This window comes from Mytilus galloprovincialis, chromosome 8, assembly GCF_965363235.1.
Source record: "Mytilus galloprovincialis chromosome 8, xbMytGall1.hap1.1, whole genome shotgun sequence".
Lineage (NCBI taxonomy): Eukaryota > Metazoa > Mollusca > Bivalvia > Mytilida > Mytilidae > Mytilus > Mytilus galloprovincialis.
The window spans coordinates 18,081,016-18,094,991 of NC_134845.1; the positions used below are offsets into that span (position 1 = coordinate 18,081,016).

At 31.3% G+C, this 13,976-nt stretch overlaps 1 long non-coding RNA gene across 2 annotated transcripts; it reads right to left on the reverse strand.

Annotated features, from left to right (window-relative positions):
* Positions 1-2,162: 2,162 nt before the first annotated feature.
* LOC143085223 (uncharacterized) lies at positions 2,163-12,850 on the reverse strand. Of its 2 annotated transcripts, none has more exons than XR_012981277.1 (3): positions 12,782-12,850; positions 7,992-8,154; positions 2,163-3,245 (listed from the first exon to the last, which is right to left on the reverse strand). It is a non-coding gene; the product is annotated as an uncharacterized LOC143085223 (long non-coding RNA). The 2 variants fall into 2 exon arrangements; XR_012981276.1 differs by lacking the exon at positions 12,782-12,850 and adding an exon at positions 11,165-11,209.
* Positions 12,851-13,976: the final 1,126 nt, after the last annotated feature.

Consider the following 13,976-nt stretch of genomic DNA (forward strand, 5'->3'; position numbering starts at 1 on the left):
ATCATCAAGGTGTTCGACTGACTTCTATTCTCTCTACAGTAAAATATATCCCGAAAAAATATTGTGATGACATATATACAACCAGTGGTGTCATTCATATCTTAAAACAGTTAAAATCGTCTGCTAAATCTTAAATCATAATCACTGCAATTTTACAGCAGTATAAAGACTTTAGTTTACTACTCTTTGCACTCATATTCCAAATGTCCAATTAGAAGAACAACTTTACTATCATATTAAGCAAGAGCCTTTTCTTATTTTAGTTGTAATAATTCCTATTTTATACAGAACCACATCGACTCTATCAGAAAATAGAAAGTATATTTAATCATGTTAATGTTTTACTTTTAAAACTTATTCTATAGTTGGAATACTTTTCACACTTCAGAAAAGTATTTTATATCTTCTACCATACTCGATTTACATGCATTGCATACTCGGTAGTTGGTTGGTAAAACCTACATATCCTCTTTCCCTTGGCAATGAATAACCTTTCTTATTTGTTCTTTAACGTACGAATTACACTGATTTGAATTTAAAAAAAATAATATCATTGTAGTTTATGTACATTCTAGATTTTTGATCAACAAAAATTGGTAGATAGTGTATAATGAAACATTTCCCCTCAGCTAGGCATAAAAATCCTAGATTGTTTAAAATAGAATATAAAGTTTCTTTGACTAGAGGGTTCCTTTTTTCAGTTGCAAAAAAAGGTTTAGATATGAGGGTGTTTTTACACTTCCGTATATTTGTTAGCACTGTTAGCCCAGTAGCCAGTACTTTGGTACTGCCATGAACAAAACGGATTTGTTTGTAAATGAATTTTGCTGTTACAAAATGTTCGAAATTATTTTAAATTAAGGAATCTCTCTTGTGCAAAGCTCCGATTCCTTGCCCGGCTTTGACTATACTTTTTTTTGTTTTTACATTTGTTGATTGTAGCTCATCATCTTTCTTATAAGCTTTCGATTTTCAAATAATTTGGCCTCCAGCATCACTGATGAGACATGTAATGTTGTAATACGCATCGTGTGCAGAAAAATTGGCACCGTTTATGTTATCATAAGGCTTTCTTCCAAAATTGAAATGTGTTCTAAATTAACATAAACTCCCAATCCTCACTACAATAAAGTGAAATTAGACTTACTATTGAATGAAATAGATTTTCTATCTATTTTAAGGATTGTTCTATTAAATTGATTTCTTAGCCTTTAAACATGTTTTCTAGCTTTTTCATAAGTCAGGATACAGCTTAATTGCCATTACATTTTAACAATATTCCCAAGTAACAACATTTTAAGACGTTTTTTTTACACTGTCATTATGAATATAGCCATTTTTACAAAATCAATGTGTTGTTTTCAAGCTGAACAATATGTACCAAGAATATTGAGGCTGATTTGTAAACCAGTTTTGCTTTCTGATGGTAATACAATTGAATATCATCAGCATATCATAAACAATTCACAAACACATAGCCAACTCTAACTCTAACACAGTAAAAACAATTTAATCTTTTACATCATCATTCATCTTGTTTAACACCACGCTTTGAGGTAAATGAAGTGCTAAGACCATTTGAAAATGATAATTATTTTTAAAATGTGACTAATGTGTTCCTCCAATCATATGTCAGTTACATCACATAATGCACTTCAACCTGCCAATCCGATGACAAGAAGTAAGTGATTCGGTGTATAAATGGATGACATAATGTTTCTTTTTATTTAACATTACAAAGCTTAATCATTTGAAATTATCTCTTCACTAAAAACTACCATAAAATATGTTTCAAATATAAAGGGTCTGATACTTAATTTGTTTTCTTGTCTCACATATTTTATTTGTTTGTCTTGTGGTGTATAAGTATGTTCAACTAAAAAGGAGACTTATAAGTGTACTGCTTTTAAACAACTGAAACTCAATTTCCATATATATTTGCTATCATTTGAAAAAAAAGTATCATGAGGGGTGCATTTTGAAAGTTGGATTAGATCAGTGATATGCCAGCATTTGTAACAATGTATTATTTCTTTTAGACGATTCACTTTAATGAAAAAAAGATTCATGCGCAGACCTTTGACACAAATAAGCTTTGGAAGTTTTTCTATATCCAGGAAAAGATGGTTATAAATCTGGATGCGGTCAGTAAATGACTTATATGGATGTTTTGGACAAGTTGATAAACTTCTTTTTTAATACAATAAGTTATAAATTACTATAAAATCACAAATTATTGCGTGTATTTATTATTGCGATTTGGTCATTTGTGTTGTCTGTGTTTATGTTTAATTTTTACTTGATCCTTTTTAGGGGTCCAGATTTGCAAATATCATTTGCATGCAGGAACAGTTGTTTTGCTATAAGTCTTATAGCCTCGTGTAGTTTAAGCTGTGTCCGTTTCATTAGTTTAGATAATTTTAGCTTTATTACATTTTGCATCCACCACCATTCAGTCAATAAGCAAGTATCCAGATCTCCGAATCTCACGCAACTGATCAGGCTATATTTTGTTCCGGCAATTCGTATGCGTAGTTTTGAAAGCAACTTCTGTAGTTCATTACTGAAAACTAAAACGGAGCAAAATAAAAAGCATTGAGAATATCATGTCCTTCTAATAGTTCTACATGTATGGTTAATGCATAGAATTTTCACAAGCCCCACTTCTTATGTTGCCTAGTTGTTACTTTTTAAAATCAATGCCCTGCAACTGCAAGTAGATAAATGATTTAAATTGTTAAGATATTCTAATTGCGTCGAAAATGTTAAAACAACTTTTATGTTGAGTCTATTTCAAGAATATTGAAATGTGGTAACTTTAAGTATATCATGAGAAACAGATTGCAATACGTTTTGTATATTAATTTTTATAATATAGACCTGTAACTTAAAAACGTTCAATTGCAACTTGAAAGATTATAAACGTATCTTGTATAAGGCGTCATCTGAAATCATTTCTTTTCTAGTTTTTTCCCGAGTCCAACCATATCCTCAGGTTTTCTAATGAGGGACATCTCTATTGTAATGCCTCCCTCCCGAAGAGCCTGTACAAATGCATCACAACAATTGTTAAACAGGAAATGGTATCCTCCCTTATCTTTAATATTCTTCCATCATTTCCGTATTTTTTCTACATTTATAGCACCATTCCTTATAGAGAATCGATGAGTATATTCGCGACCTGTGAAATTGTCTCTTTCATCCGCATAATCAACTGGTAAAAGCTCTTTGGTTCTTCCCTCTGACTGCAAAAAAAAATCAATATCACATACCAACAAATTTTTAGTGATCAGTTATATAGGAGACAATAAAAGTAACAAAACAAAGCTAAAAAGCTTTGTAAAGCAACCCTAAAGCCAGAAAGTCAGATGGTATGGGTTCCTAATGTCGTAACTACAATCTCGTCCCCTTTCTGCTAATGTGACCTACCGAACTAGACTATATGCCGGGTATGTAATAACATGAACAACACGACGGGTGCCACATGTGGAGAATGATCTGCTTTCTTGTCCGGAGCACCTAAGATCACCTCCAGTTTTTGGTTGGATTCGTGTTGCTTAGTCTTTTGGTTTCTATGTTGTGTGTTGTCTACTATTGTTTGTCTGTTTGTCTTTTTCATTTTTAACCATGACGTTGTATGCATATTTTCAATCTATAAGTTTGAATGTCCCTCTGGTATTTTTTGCTCCTTTTTAAAGGATCTAAGATACTAACTGAGATATCTAATCAAAGTAAATGATAGTTATCAAAGGTACCAGGATTATAATTTAAGGGCATACGATACAGTTTTAATTCCGTATTGAAATTTTGATGAACATTATCATATAGGCTATTATGTACCTGATTAAATCAAATATGTAATAAAAAAATACCTTCATGTGCTAATTTTTGAGTAAAATGAGGTAGAAATTTCAGATATTTGCTCAAATTAGGATTTGTGGACGTAATTTTCCTTTCGAAAGAAATACATATTTTGTTTTGTTTTACAAGCTAAACACAAGCTGTATTATGTTGAATTATTTGTAATTTCTGTATTATAAAAATGTCATTTAAATTTATGCATTCTATTCAATAATTACATATAACTCATATTTATCAAATGTTCATGAATGTAGAAAAACACGTCATGTTTTGCTGTATATTTATCAAATTAGAAAAAAATGTACTATTAACTTTTTCATGAACATTGAATAAAACATATTGATTTCAAAGGTCGAAGGAAACGATCACATCGCCATTTTTATCAATGAGGGACTACAACGATTCAAGATACCTTGTTAAAGTTGGTGTATTTCCTTCATCATGTTCATGAATAACGGGGGCGTGTATCAACATTTAAGCAGTACATACCTGCGTACGGAATTTATAATTCCACATGCTAGTTATTATAGAGCTTTGTCATTGCAAATTCTTTTTGGATAGAGCTAAGCAGGGGTTGAGAGTCCAATGACTTACATTGTAGATTATCCCTCATTTAATTACATGGTCGTCCTCACGAACTGATTGTACAATATAATTGCCCGTGTTCCGGAAAAAAGTTGTCCCTTTATCAAAGAGCCATTCCCCAGTTCTCATTTAATCTTTTCTTTTTTCTTCGTCTATGACCACGCATAAGGGAGGTTTTTGATTCAATTAAACTAGTAAAACCCCGTCCCATGTTTTGTGCGCCTGAACCAAGTCCTGAAAATGTAGATAATTTGTACGGCCTTCACACGGTGGAAATTTTAGTTAATGATGTGATATTTTGACATTATGCTTCTCCTTCTTATTTGATTCCTTTTAAGTCGATCAGAGATCGCTATTTTTGGTGATTTTGTTTTTTGTTTTGTTTTTTTTCTTCTTTTTTTTAACGTAAAGTTGATCTTTTTCTTCATTCTGAATTTAAAAATCCATGTCATTTGGACTCTGTTGGAAAGTTGTATCATTGTCAATCAAATAAATTTCAAGCAATAAAACTTATAGCGATCAATAGTATTATATATATTTACAATTTTTATTTTTGAGACGACCCCTCATAACTTACCTGTCGTAGTGCTTAACTGTAGGTGTAGACAATTGTTGAAAAGGTCTTATAATTATTAACAGAAGTGCTATGAACATACATTGTGCAACGAATACGAAAAACAATTTTAGCGCATAATGTTTCGTCTACATAAGTCTTACAAGAACACACCCGTGAAATCGCTGGTCCGTGACTGAATTAAAGTATATAACTATGCGTAAGCCTTATTTTAGCCTGGATATTTAGTATTGATATTGTCATTTGATAAAGTCATGCTGATTATAAGATGCACAGTTTTCTCTACTTTCAAAATCTTTCAGTTTGAAACCGTCGACTTGAAACTTGCCAATTATTGATAATATTAACTATTTGAAAAACAAAAGGGCCTGTAAACGAGCATTGTCAAATATTAGTTATAAATAAAGTTGAATTTTTTGTTTCGCTGTTTTGCGTCAGACCGGCTAACAAATTGGAAACTGTACCTATACGCCTTATTTTAAGTCTAGATTTCTAGTTTTCGTATTGTCATCTTCTAAAGTCATACTGATTAAAATACTACAATAGGAAACAATATGACAATGATATAATTCAGTAGTGTCAACCCTGTGATTATGACCCGTGTATATAGCAAATCTTAAATACACCGTTTGTGGTGCGCCTTTAAGATGCGGAACGTACAGATAAGGTATAGGTAACAGGTGAATATTCTATTGGTATCGGTATCGGATTCGACGCGGAATTTGTTAATTATTGGCAATATTAATTATGTGGAAAACAAAAGAGTCTGTAGTGGTGTAATTTTTAATCAACACCATTCTCATATATTAGCTAAATATAAAGTTAAATTCTTTGGTTTGTCGTTTTTACCCCATGACAGCTAACAAATTGGACATCGTTATTTTTAAATTATAGATAAGTGACGCGCAGATCAAAAATAGTTATAAAGCCATACAGTACAAAGTTTTGAAGAAATAACATATATCTTATTCTTTATGAAACATCGTATTTAATTTGAAATTAGCTAGATGGCTTATATACTATATATATCATACTATATATACAATTCTTATATATTGGATGGGACGATCCTATAAATTAAATGAATAAATGAAGGCAACAGTAGTATACCGCTGTTCAATAGTCATAAATCGATTAAGCGAAAACAAATCAGGGTCACAAACCAAAATAACAAGGGAAACACATCAACTATCAGAGGAACAACAGATTAAATGCTACAAAAACAAGCACCAACAAACATTATTTTTATTCTTGTCTTTCATTTTTGCTTAATATGTGCATTGTTTATACTTTTGTTTTGTGTTTCTTGGTTACATATATTTTTTTTTTATAGTTATTAAGATTATAACAGAATATTTACTGTTGTGTCCCTATGTTTGACATTTTTATCTTTTATATAGATATAGGAAATTGTTGTATGAGTGCCAATGAGACAACTCTCCATCCAAGTCACAATTTATAAAAGTAAACCAATATTGGTCAAGGTTCGATCTTCAACACGGAGCCTAGGCTCACACCGAACTTCAAGCTTTAAAGGGCCCCACAAATTCCTAGCGTACAACGAGTCAAACGGGAAAACCAACGGTCCAATCTTTATATCTGTTTGTTTTGTTCGCACATCATTGTAAATATAATGGAATTTAATGCGCCTGTCATGAAGTGAGTTAAAAAACCAGGTTTAATCATGGTTTTCTACATGAGAAAATACCTGTACCAAGTAAGGAATTTGACAGTTTTTATCCATTCGTTTGATGTTGGTGAGCTTTTAAATTTGGCATTTATTAGGGACATTCGGTTTTTAATTTTCATCGGAGTTCGGTATTTTCGTTATTTTTTTTTGTACAGCTATATAATACTATATTATTACATTATAAGATATCATATTACCTTTATAAACTCAATAAAATTCAAGTAATTTACAAAAACTTTTATACTGTCGAAGAATTTCTATATATAATTGATATAACCAAGTTATGTAATCAAAAATCGATTTTCATTAAATTTGTTGGTCAATAGATTAGAACATTACTCATTGTTTTAAAGAGATTTTTATCAAATATTTATAGGCGGAATATTTAAACAGAAAATACATATCCTTTCAGAACATTTTATTTCAGAATTGGTGAAGGAAGTCATTATATGACAATTTGTGGCAAATTACCATTTTTTCATGTTAAGGTGGCTCGTGGGTACAAAAATTTCAGCAAAAAAAATGAACCTTTATTTTTTCATTACAAATTTTATTTATTACACTATTAGTTATTACTTTATGATATGGTAACAAAATGAACCCAAAAAATCGATTCAGTTTGGCCCCAGATGACTTTTGAAATGTTAATATCAATTGAAAAAGCTCCAAATTATCTCCCTTTGGTGCAAAATGCCATTTTTTTTGCATTAAATTTGAAATATCTTTTTTAACTCATCGGTGACCTATATTTTTTATTATTGTTTTCATATAAGCTGTACCTAAACTAAATAATTGTAAAATTTTAGCGATTTCTGTAATTAGGTTATTTTTTTATTTCGATCTTACCTCTATTTCTCCTATTAGTTCAACATGAAAAAAGGACATTAACAAAAATGTTTGCTTCTTTCGGAGGCAGATTGTGAGCTTAAATGAACGGTGACCCCATTTTTTTTATTTCATTTTTCTTTTAAGTATATGATAAAGTTCATTCATAAAAATATATAGCGAAATCCTATATTAGAAAAAAAAAAAAGATTTATACCCAGGAGCCCCCTTAAAGGATATTCGTGATTACAAGATCTTTAAAATATAAACTATTAAATAAACCGATGGGTTTCATATTATCCAAAATAAATATACCACTGCAAATGCGCCCTTTTAGAGAAAATTCTTGACACCAAAATTTTAGTAGTAATTGTTTCTTCCATTGCCATTCATAGAGATTGTTTTAACTGGCTATAATTTTAAAATACAGTTAGAATAAATGTGATAAATGTATACCTTTTTCTTTTTCATTCTATTTTTAGATTTATCTTCAGTCGGCCACCAACTTATATAAGTACTATTGTCATTCAATGACAGCGAAGCATGTCCCCAGCTGTCCTCGTCTGCTGTCCATACATACATTACAGACATATTGGATCCCATACTGTATTTAATTCAACTATAACATAAAGTTGAATTACTGATAACTATATGCATTGGTAGATGGGAGTAGAACTGATTGCAATTCAAAGTACATGTAAGTACTTTTTGAACTGATTTTATCATACGTTTTTATGTGTTCCTTTTGTTATTTAAATGATCGAAGTTTGTGATCTAAATTCACTATGTTATCCTTGCCACATTTTCAGGTGCCTGTCCAAAATTTAAAACCCGGATATGATTATCTGTTCTTATATTTTGATGTGGTTTTTTGGTTTTTTTTTGCTATATTGAAAATTCTCTGTTTATAGAAGTTCTTTGTAAGTTTCCATTGAATATATTTTCCTTTCACATTCGAAGCGATTAGAGACATGCCATATTGTATAGACACTTATCTATCATTGACGACCATATATGTTGACCTTCATATATCATTGACGACCATATATGTTGACCTTCATATATCATTGACGACCATATATGTTGACCTTCAGATATCATTGACGACCATATATGTTGACCATCAGATATCATTGACGACCATATATGTTGACCTTCAGATATCATTGACGACCATATATGTTGACCTTCAGATATCATTGACGACCGTATATGTTGACCTTCAGATATCATTGGCGACCGTATATGTTGACCTTCAGATATAATTGACGACCGTATATGTTGACCTTCAGATATCTTTTAAACAGATTTGGTGTCGCAGTACTGCTTTCTCGTAAACATATACTCCATGTAATATTTCAATCATCATTATAATATCATGCGAAGAAATCTCAACGAATCTTAAAGATGTTCATTTCTACGGAAATGTTGTTAATCGTGCCTTGAAATTTAGAAATGATCTTATCCCTCCTTTAAATAAACTTCTTCTAAATGGTTACCAATTCAACACTATAATAAGATCATTGAATATTGTTTTTATAAGAATAATTATTGATTTAGTTATCAGTAAATTAAAAGAAAATTAAATATTACAAGTATATTGTATACATATAGACATTCATGGACCTGCAATCTGTCGATACCTGTATTTCGGCATTGCACAATTTCATGTTTTTCTCTGACTGTTTATGACGTCTTTACACTAAATCAATTGGATGTTGGATGTGTGCAGATTGACAATTTAGACTTTGATGCATGATTTTTAAAATTAGTTGTTAGTGGCTTTGCATTAGCTATCAGTTCACTGCAAGTACTCCCAGATCTGTTCCTAGTGTCCTTTTGTTGTTGGGATGTACAAGTAGCCCACGTCACGTCTACTTGTCCATTTGATGAGTTAAGCCTTTTTCAACTGATTTTTATAGTTCGTTCTGTTATACTGCTGTCCTAGTTGAGGGGGGGGGGGGGTTGGGATCCCGCTAATATGTTAAACCCCGCCACATTATGTATGTATGTGCCTGTCCCAAGTCAGGAGCCTGTAATTTAGTAGTTGTCGTTTGTTTATGTGTGACATAATTGTTTTTTCGTTAATTTTTTTTATATAAATAAGGCCGTTAGTTTTCTCGTTTCAATTGTTTCACATTGTCATTTCGGGGCCTTTTATAGATGAATATGTGGTATGGGCTTTGTTCATTGTTGAAGGCCGTACGGTTACCTATAATTGTTAATTTCTGTGTCATTTTGGTCTCATGGTGGGGTTGTATCATAGGCAACCACATCTTCTTTTTTTTTATATTAACGTGAAAAATAGAAAAAATTAATTACTAGTATTCAGATATGAATGTTCAACGTGCGGATATGCTTCTTATTTAATTTAACCCCAGTCGACATAATAAGCAAGTACTTATATTATTTTCTAAGCAAGATATGGTTTTCCTATCGAAACACATAATAGGTGTTCAAACTGGGCGCAAGTAAAACATTTAATTACAGTTTGTTTTAAATGCAGCCTTTTATTACTCTTGTCTTTACAGTCAATATCCCTTTTTAAATTGTCAAACAATAAATAATTATTACTTAAATTCAAATAACTGGGAATTCATTTATTTTTGTGGGTTTCAATATTCGTGGATTGAGGAAAATTGTATCTTCGTGGATTTTTGATTACGTGGATTTTTGATTACGTGGATTCGGAAAAGTCTTTTTGAACATTGAACACGTTGATTTGTGGTTTAACCATTTCCACAATATTTTTATCTTGGCATTTTTAAGAAATTGTTGAATTGAGTACCTTATTATATAGGGACGACATCAACAGTTCAATGAAGGATAAAAAAAACTTAAATTCACATAGTTTTTTCACTGACGCCCACCCCCTCTTAACTTAATTTGCGAAACATCGATTGTCCTATATGGATATATGTATAAATCAATGTCGGATAGCCAAAACTTGCAGCACTTCAAACCCCTGCCCAAACTATTTAATTTAAGTTTTTTTTTATCCTACATTGATCTTTTGATGTCGTCCCTAACGACGCTCGAAATTCGATAGCATTTTAAGTTTAGTTAAAAATATCTTTCGTGTAAGTGTTTTTAAAAAATGCATAATATAGTCTTTATAATTATAAAAATAATAAGATGTGGTATGATTGCCAATTACATACATAAGACAAATGTCTTACAGCGACCAACTAATTTCTAAGTTTAACCCATAACGCATAGTCAGGTATATAAGCCATCGAAACAAAAAAGTAAAGCAATTTAGACGAGAAAACAAATATCCTGATAATGTACAAAACAATAAAGAAAAAACATATATTCAGCAACAAACGACAGACATTGTTTTCATGCTCCGGGCTTTGGACTGGCACATACAGAGTGCTGCGGGATAAATTATGTTTGAAGGCACCTAAACTGGAACAATGGTACAACAGCGCAACACAAGTGAATATACTTTTAAAAATACAAACAATGCGTGCAACATAGAAGGTTTGAAAAAAAGAAAGAAGATAACAATATAAAACGAACGTAAGGACATAAATTATGTTGAACTACAGAAATGTTTATATTTTTACAGTTGCAAGATTATTTTAAGTCCTTAATTCGTCAATTAATGAATAAAACATACTTACGTTTATGAATCCTTATTACAACATGAGCGAGATAATAACCTATATTTATAAATAGATTCAACGTCTTTAAAAGTACTTTCGATTTTCTTAAACCTATCTCTTCTTGGAAGTTACAGATATTAAAAATAGATATTAATGTTTAATCATACAATCATACTTTTACAATTTTTCAGATATAAAAAAATTATATTGAGAAGGAATTTGTCCAAATCCTATATACTAGTTCATCTTCTCATGAAAATATTTAAAGAAGAAATATCGAGAAGATATAAACAAAGAGACTAGGTTAGCATATTACTATTTTTTCTTTAAATATTTATCAGTATACGGATATGGATAGTAAACTGCACATTCTCAGAAAACAAAGATAAATTGCTCGAGACGTATTGATGTCCATTGATACCAACGTTAAAAAGTGTTAATGCAATGTAATACAAAAAGACAGCAAATACGAAAAACAAGATTTGAAAAGAAACATTTATCAAAATAATAATATCTGCTGGTATCAAAGGGACATTTTTAAAACTTATAACTCGATTGCAAACTGACAACGATGGATGAAACGACAAATGGGCAAAACGACAAAACGACAAAACAACAGTTGATACCAGTAGTTCAGGAAGTGTAGGCAGATCGGGCTTCACACGAGGCACCTGTCATGTTGCACATGTAAGGTAACGAACACTTAACTTCAAAGGAGGGTTATGTTTTGTTTTCTAAAAATATAAATAAACATTCTGGTTTAGCAGATGACAAAAAGAAATTATTCTTTTGATCTGAATCCAGATTCTCCCTTTACCTTATAGTGTTAAATATTGAGAGAAAAAAATCTGATTGATACCGTTGAAAAAACAAATAAAATGTTTGACTTAGAAGAAAAAAATCACCAACTAATAACCCCCCTTTTTAAGTTAACAAACCCGGTGATAAATGTATTTCGGCATATCACACACGAGGAGAAGAGGACAGCATTGTGATTAGCTTTTACGACAATTGAGAAGCAGATATTCCATGAAAGTCAAACAACTTATGAGGTTGTCCGTAAAAGGAGAGAAATATAAGAATATCCTTCGTATAAGTGTTTTTAAAAAATGCACAATATAGTCTTTATAATTATAAAAATAATAAGATGTGGTATCATTGCCAATAACATGCATAAGATAATTCTCTAACAGCGACCAACTAATTTATAGGTTTAACCCATAACGCATAGTCAGCTATATAAGCCATCGAAACAAAAAAGTAAAGCGATTCAGTCGAGAACACAAATATCCTGATTATGTACAGAGTAATGAAGAAAAACAAATATTCAGCAACAAACGACAGCCATTGTTTTTATGATCCTGACTTGATATATGCACATACAGAGTGTTGCGGGATTAATCATGTTTGAAGGCACCTAAACTGGAACAATGGTACAACAGCACAACACAAGTGCATATACTAAAATACAATCCATTCGTACAACATAGAAGATTTGAAAAAAGAAAATAGATTACAATATAAAACGAACATATGGACATAAATTATGTTGAACTACATAAATGTTTATATCTTAACAGTTGCAAGATTATTTTAAGTCCTTAATTCGTCAAATAATAAATAAAACATACTTACGTTTATGGGTCCTTATTACAACATGAGCGAGATGATAACCTCTATTTATAAATAGATTCACCGTTTTAAACGTACATTCGGTTTCCTTAAATCTATCTCTTCTTGGCATTTACAGATATTAAAAATAGACATTTATGATTTAATCGTACAATCATACTTTTACAATTTTTCAAATATATACTGAGAAGAAATTTGTCTAAATCCTATTTACTAGTTCATCTTCTCATAAATATATGTAAACAAGAAATATCGCGAAGATATACACAAAGAGACTAAGATAACTCAAGTCAACACAAAAAACAACAGTTGATACCAGTAGTTCAGGAAGTGTAGGCAGATCGTGCTTCACACGAGGCACCTGTCATGTTGCACATGCGAGGGAACGAACACTTCACTTTTTTTCTTAAAATATAAAAAAAAACATTCTGGTTAACAAATGACAAAAAGAAATATTCTTTTGATCTAAATCCAGATTCTCCCTATACCTTATAGTGTTAAATATCGAAAACAAATCTGATTGATACCGTTGAAAAAGTGTTTGACTCAGAAGAAAAAAAAGAAACTTATAACCCCCCTTTTGAAGTTAACAAACCCGGTAATAATGTAATTCGGCATATCACACTCGAGGGGAAGAGGATATCGTTGTGATTAGCTTTTACGACAATTGTGTGTAAAATTTTCGAAGGAAAGATTTGTAAGGATATCTTAACTTCAATATGTAGATATGAAACTCACAATTACGCTTCGACATATTCAATACTAACGTTTTTTTTTTTAAATAACAGTTTGTTACACATCATCGGTTTACAAAATATTGGAATGGATTTTCGTCTTTTTCTTCTGCATTATCTAAGGCTTGGCCATAGCGTATCATGTGCCTCGGAGTTGAAACTACCTTAACTCCCGGATGAACCCAGTCGTAGCAACCTCCAACATCCAATGCGGCGTAAACAACACCACAAAAATTGCGACCAAAAAGATGTTAGCCTCCTCTCTCTTTTGTTCGTTTCCACCATTTTTTGACAGTGTTAGCCTTGATTTTGTTTTCGTTGATATAAAACTTGTGAGTTGCTTCTCTACAATTGTAATCTTCGACATCCTCTTCATAACTCGTCTTTAGCGACTACCTATCACACATACAAAATATAATAATTTATACTTTGTCAAACATTGGAATTCAAGGCCGAAAAATATA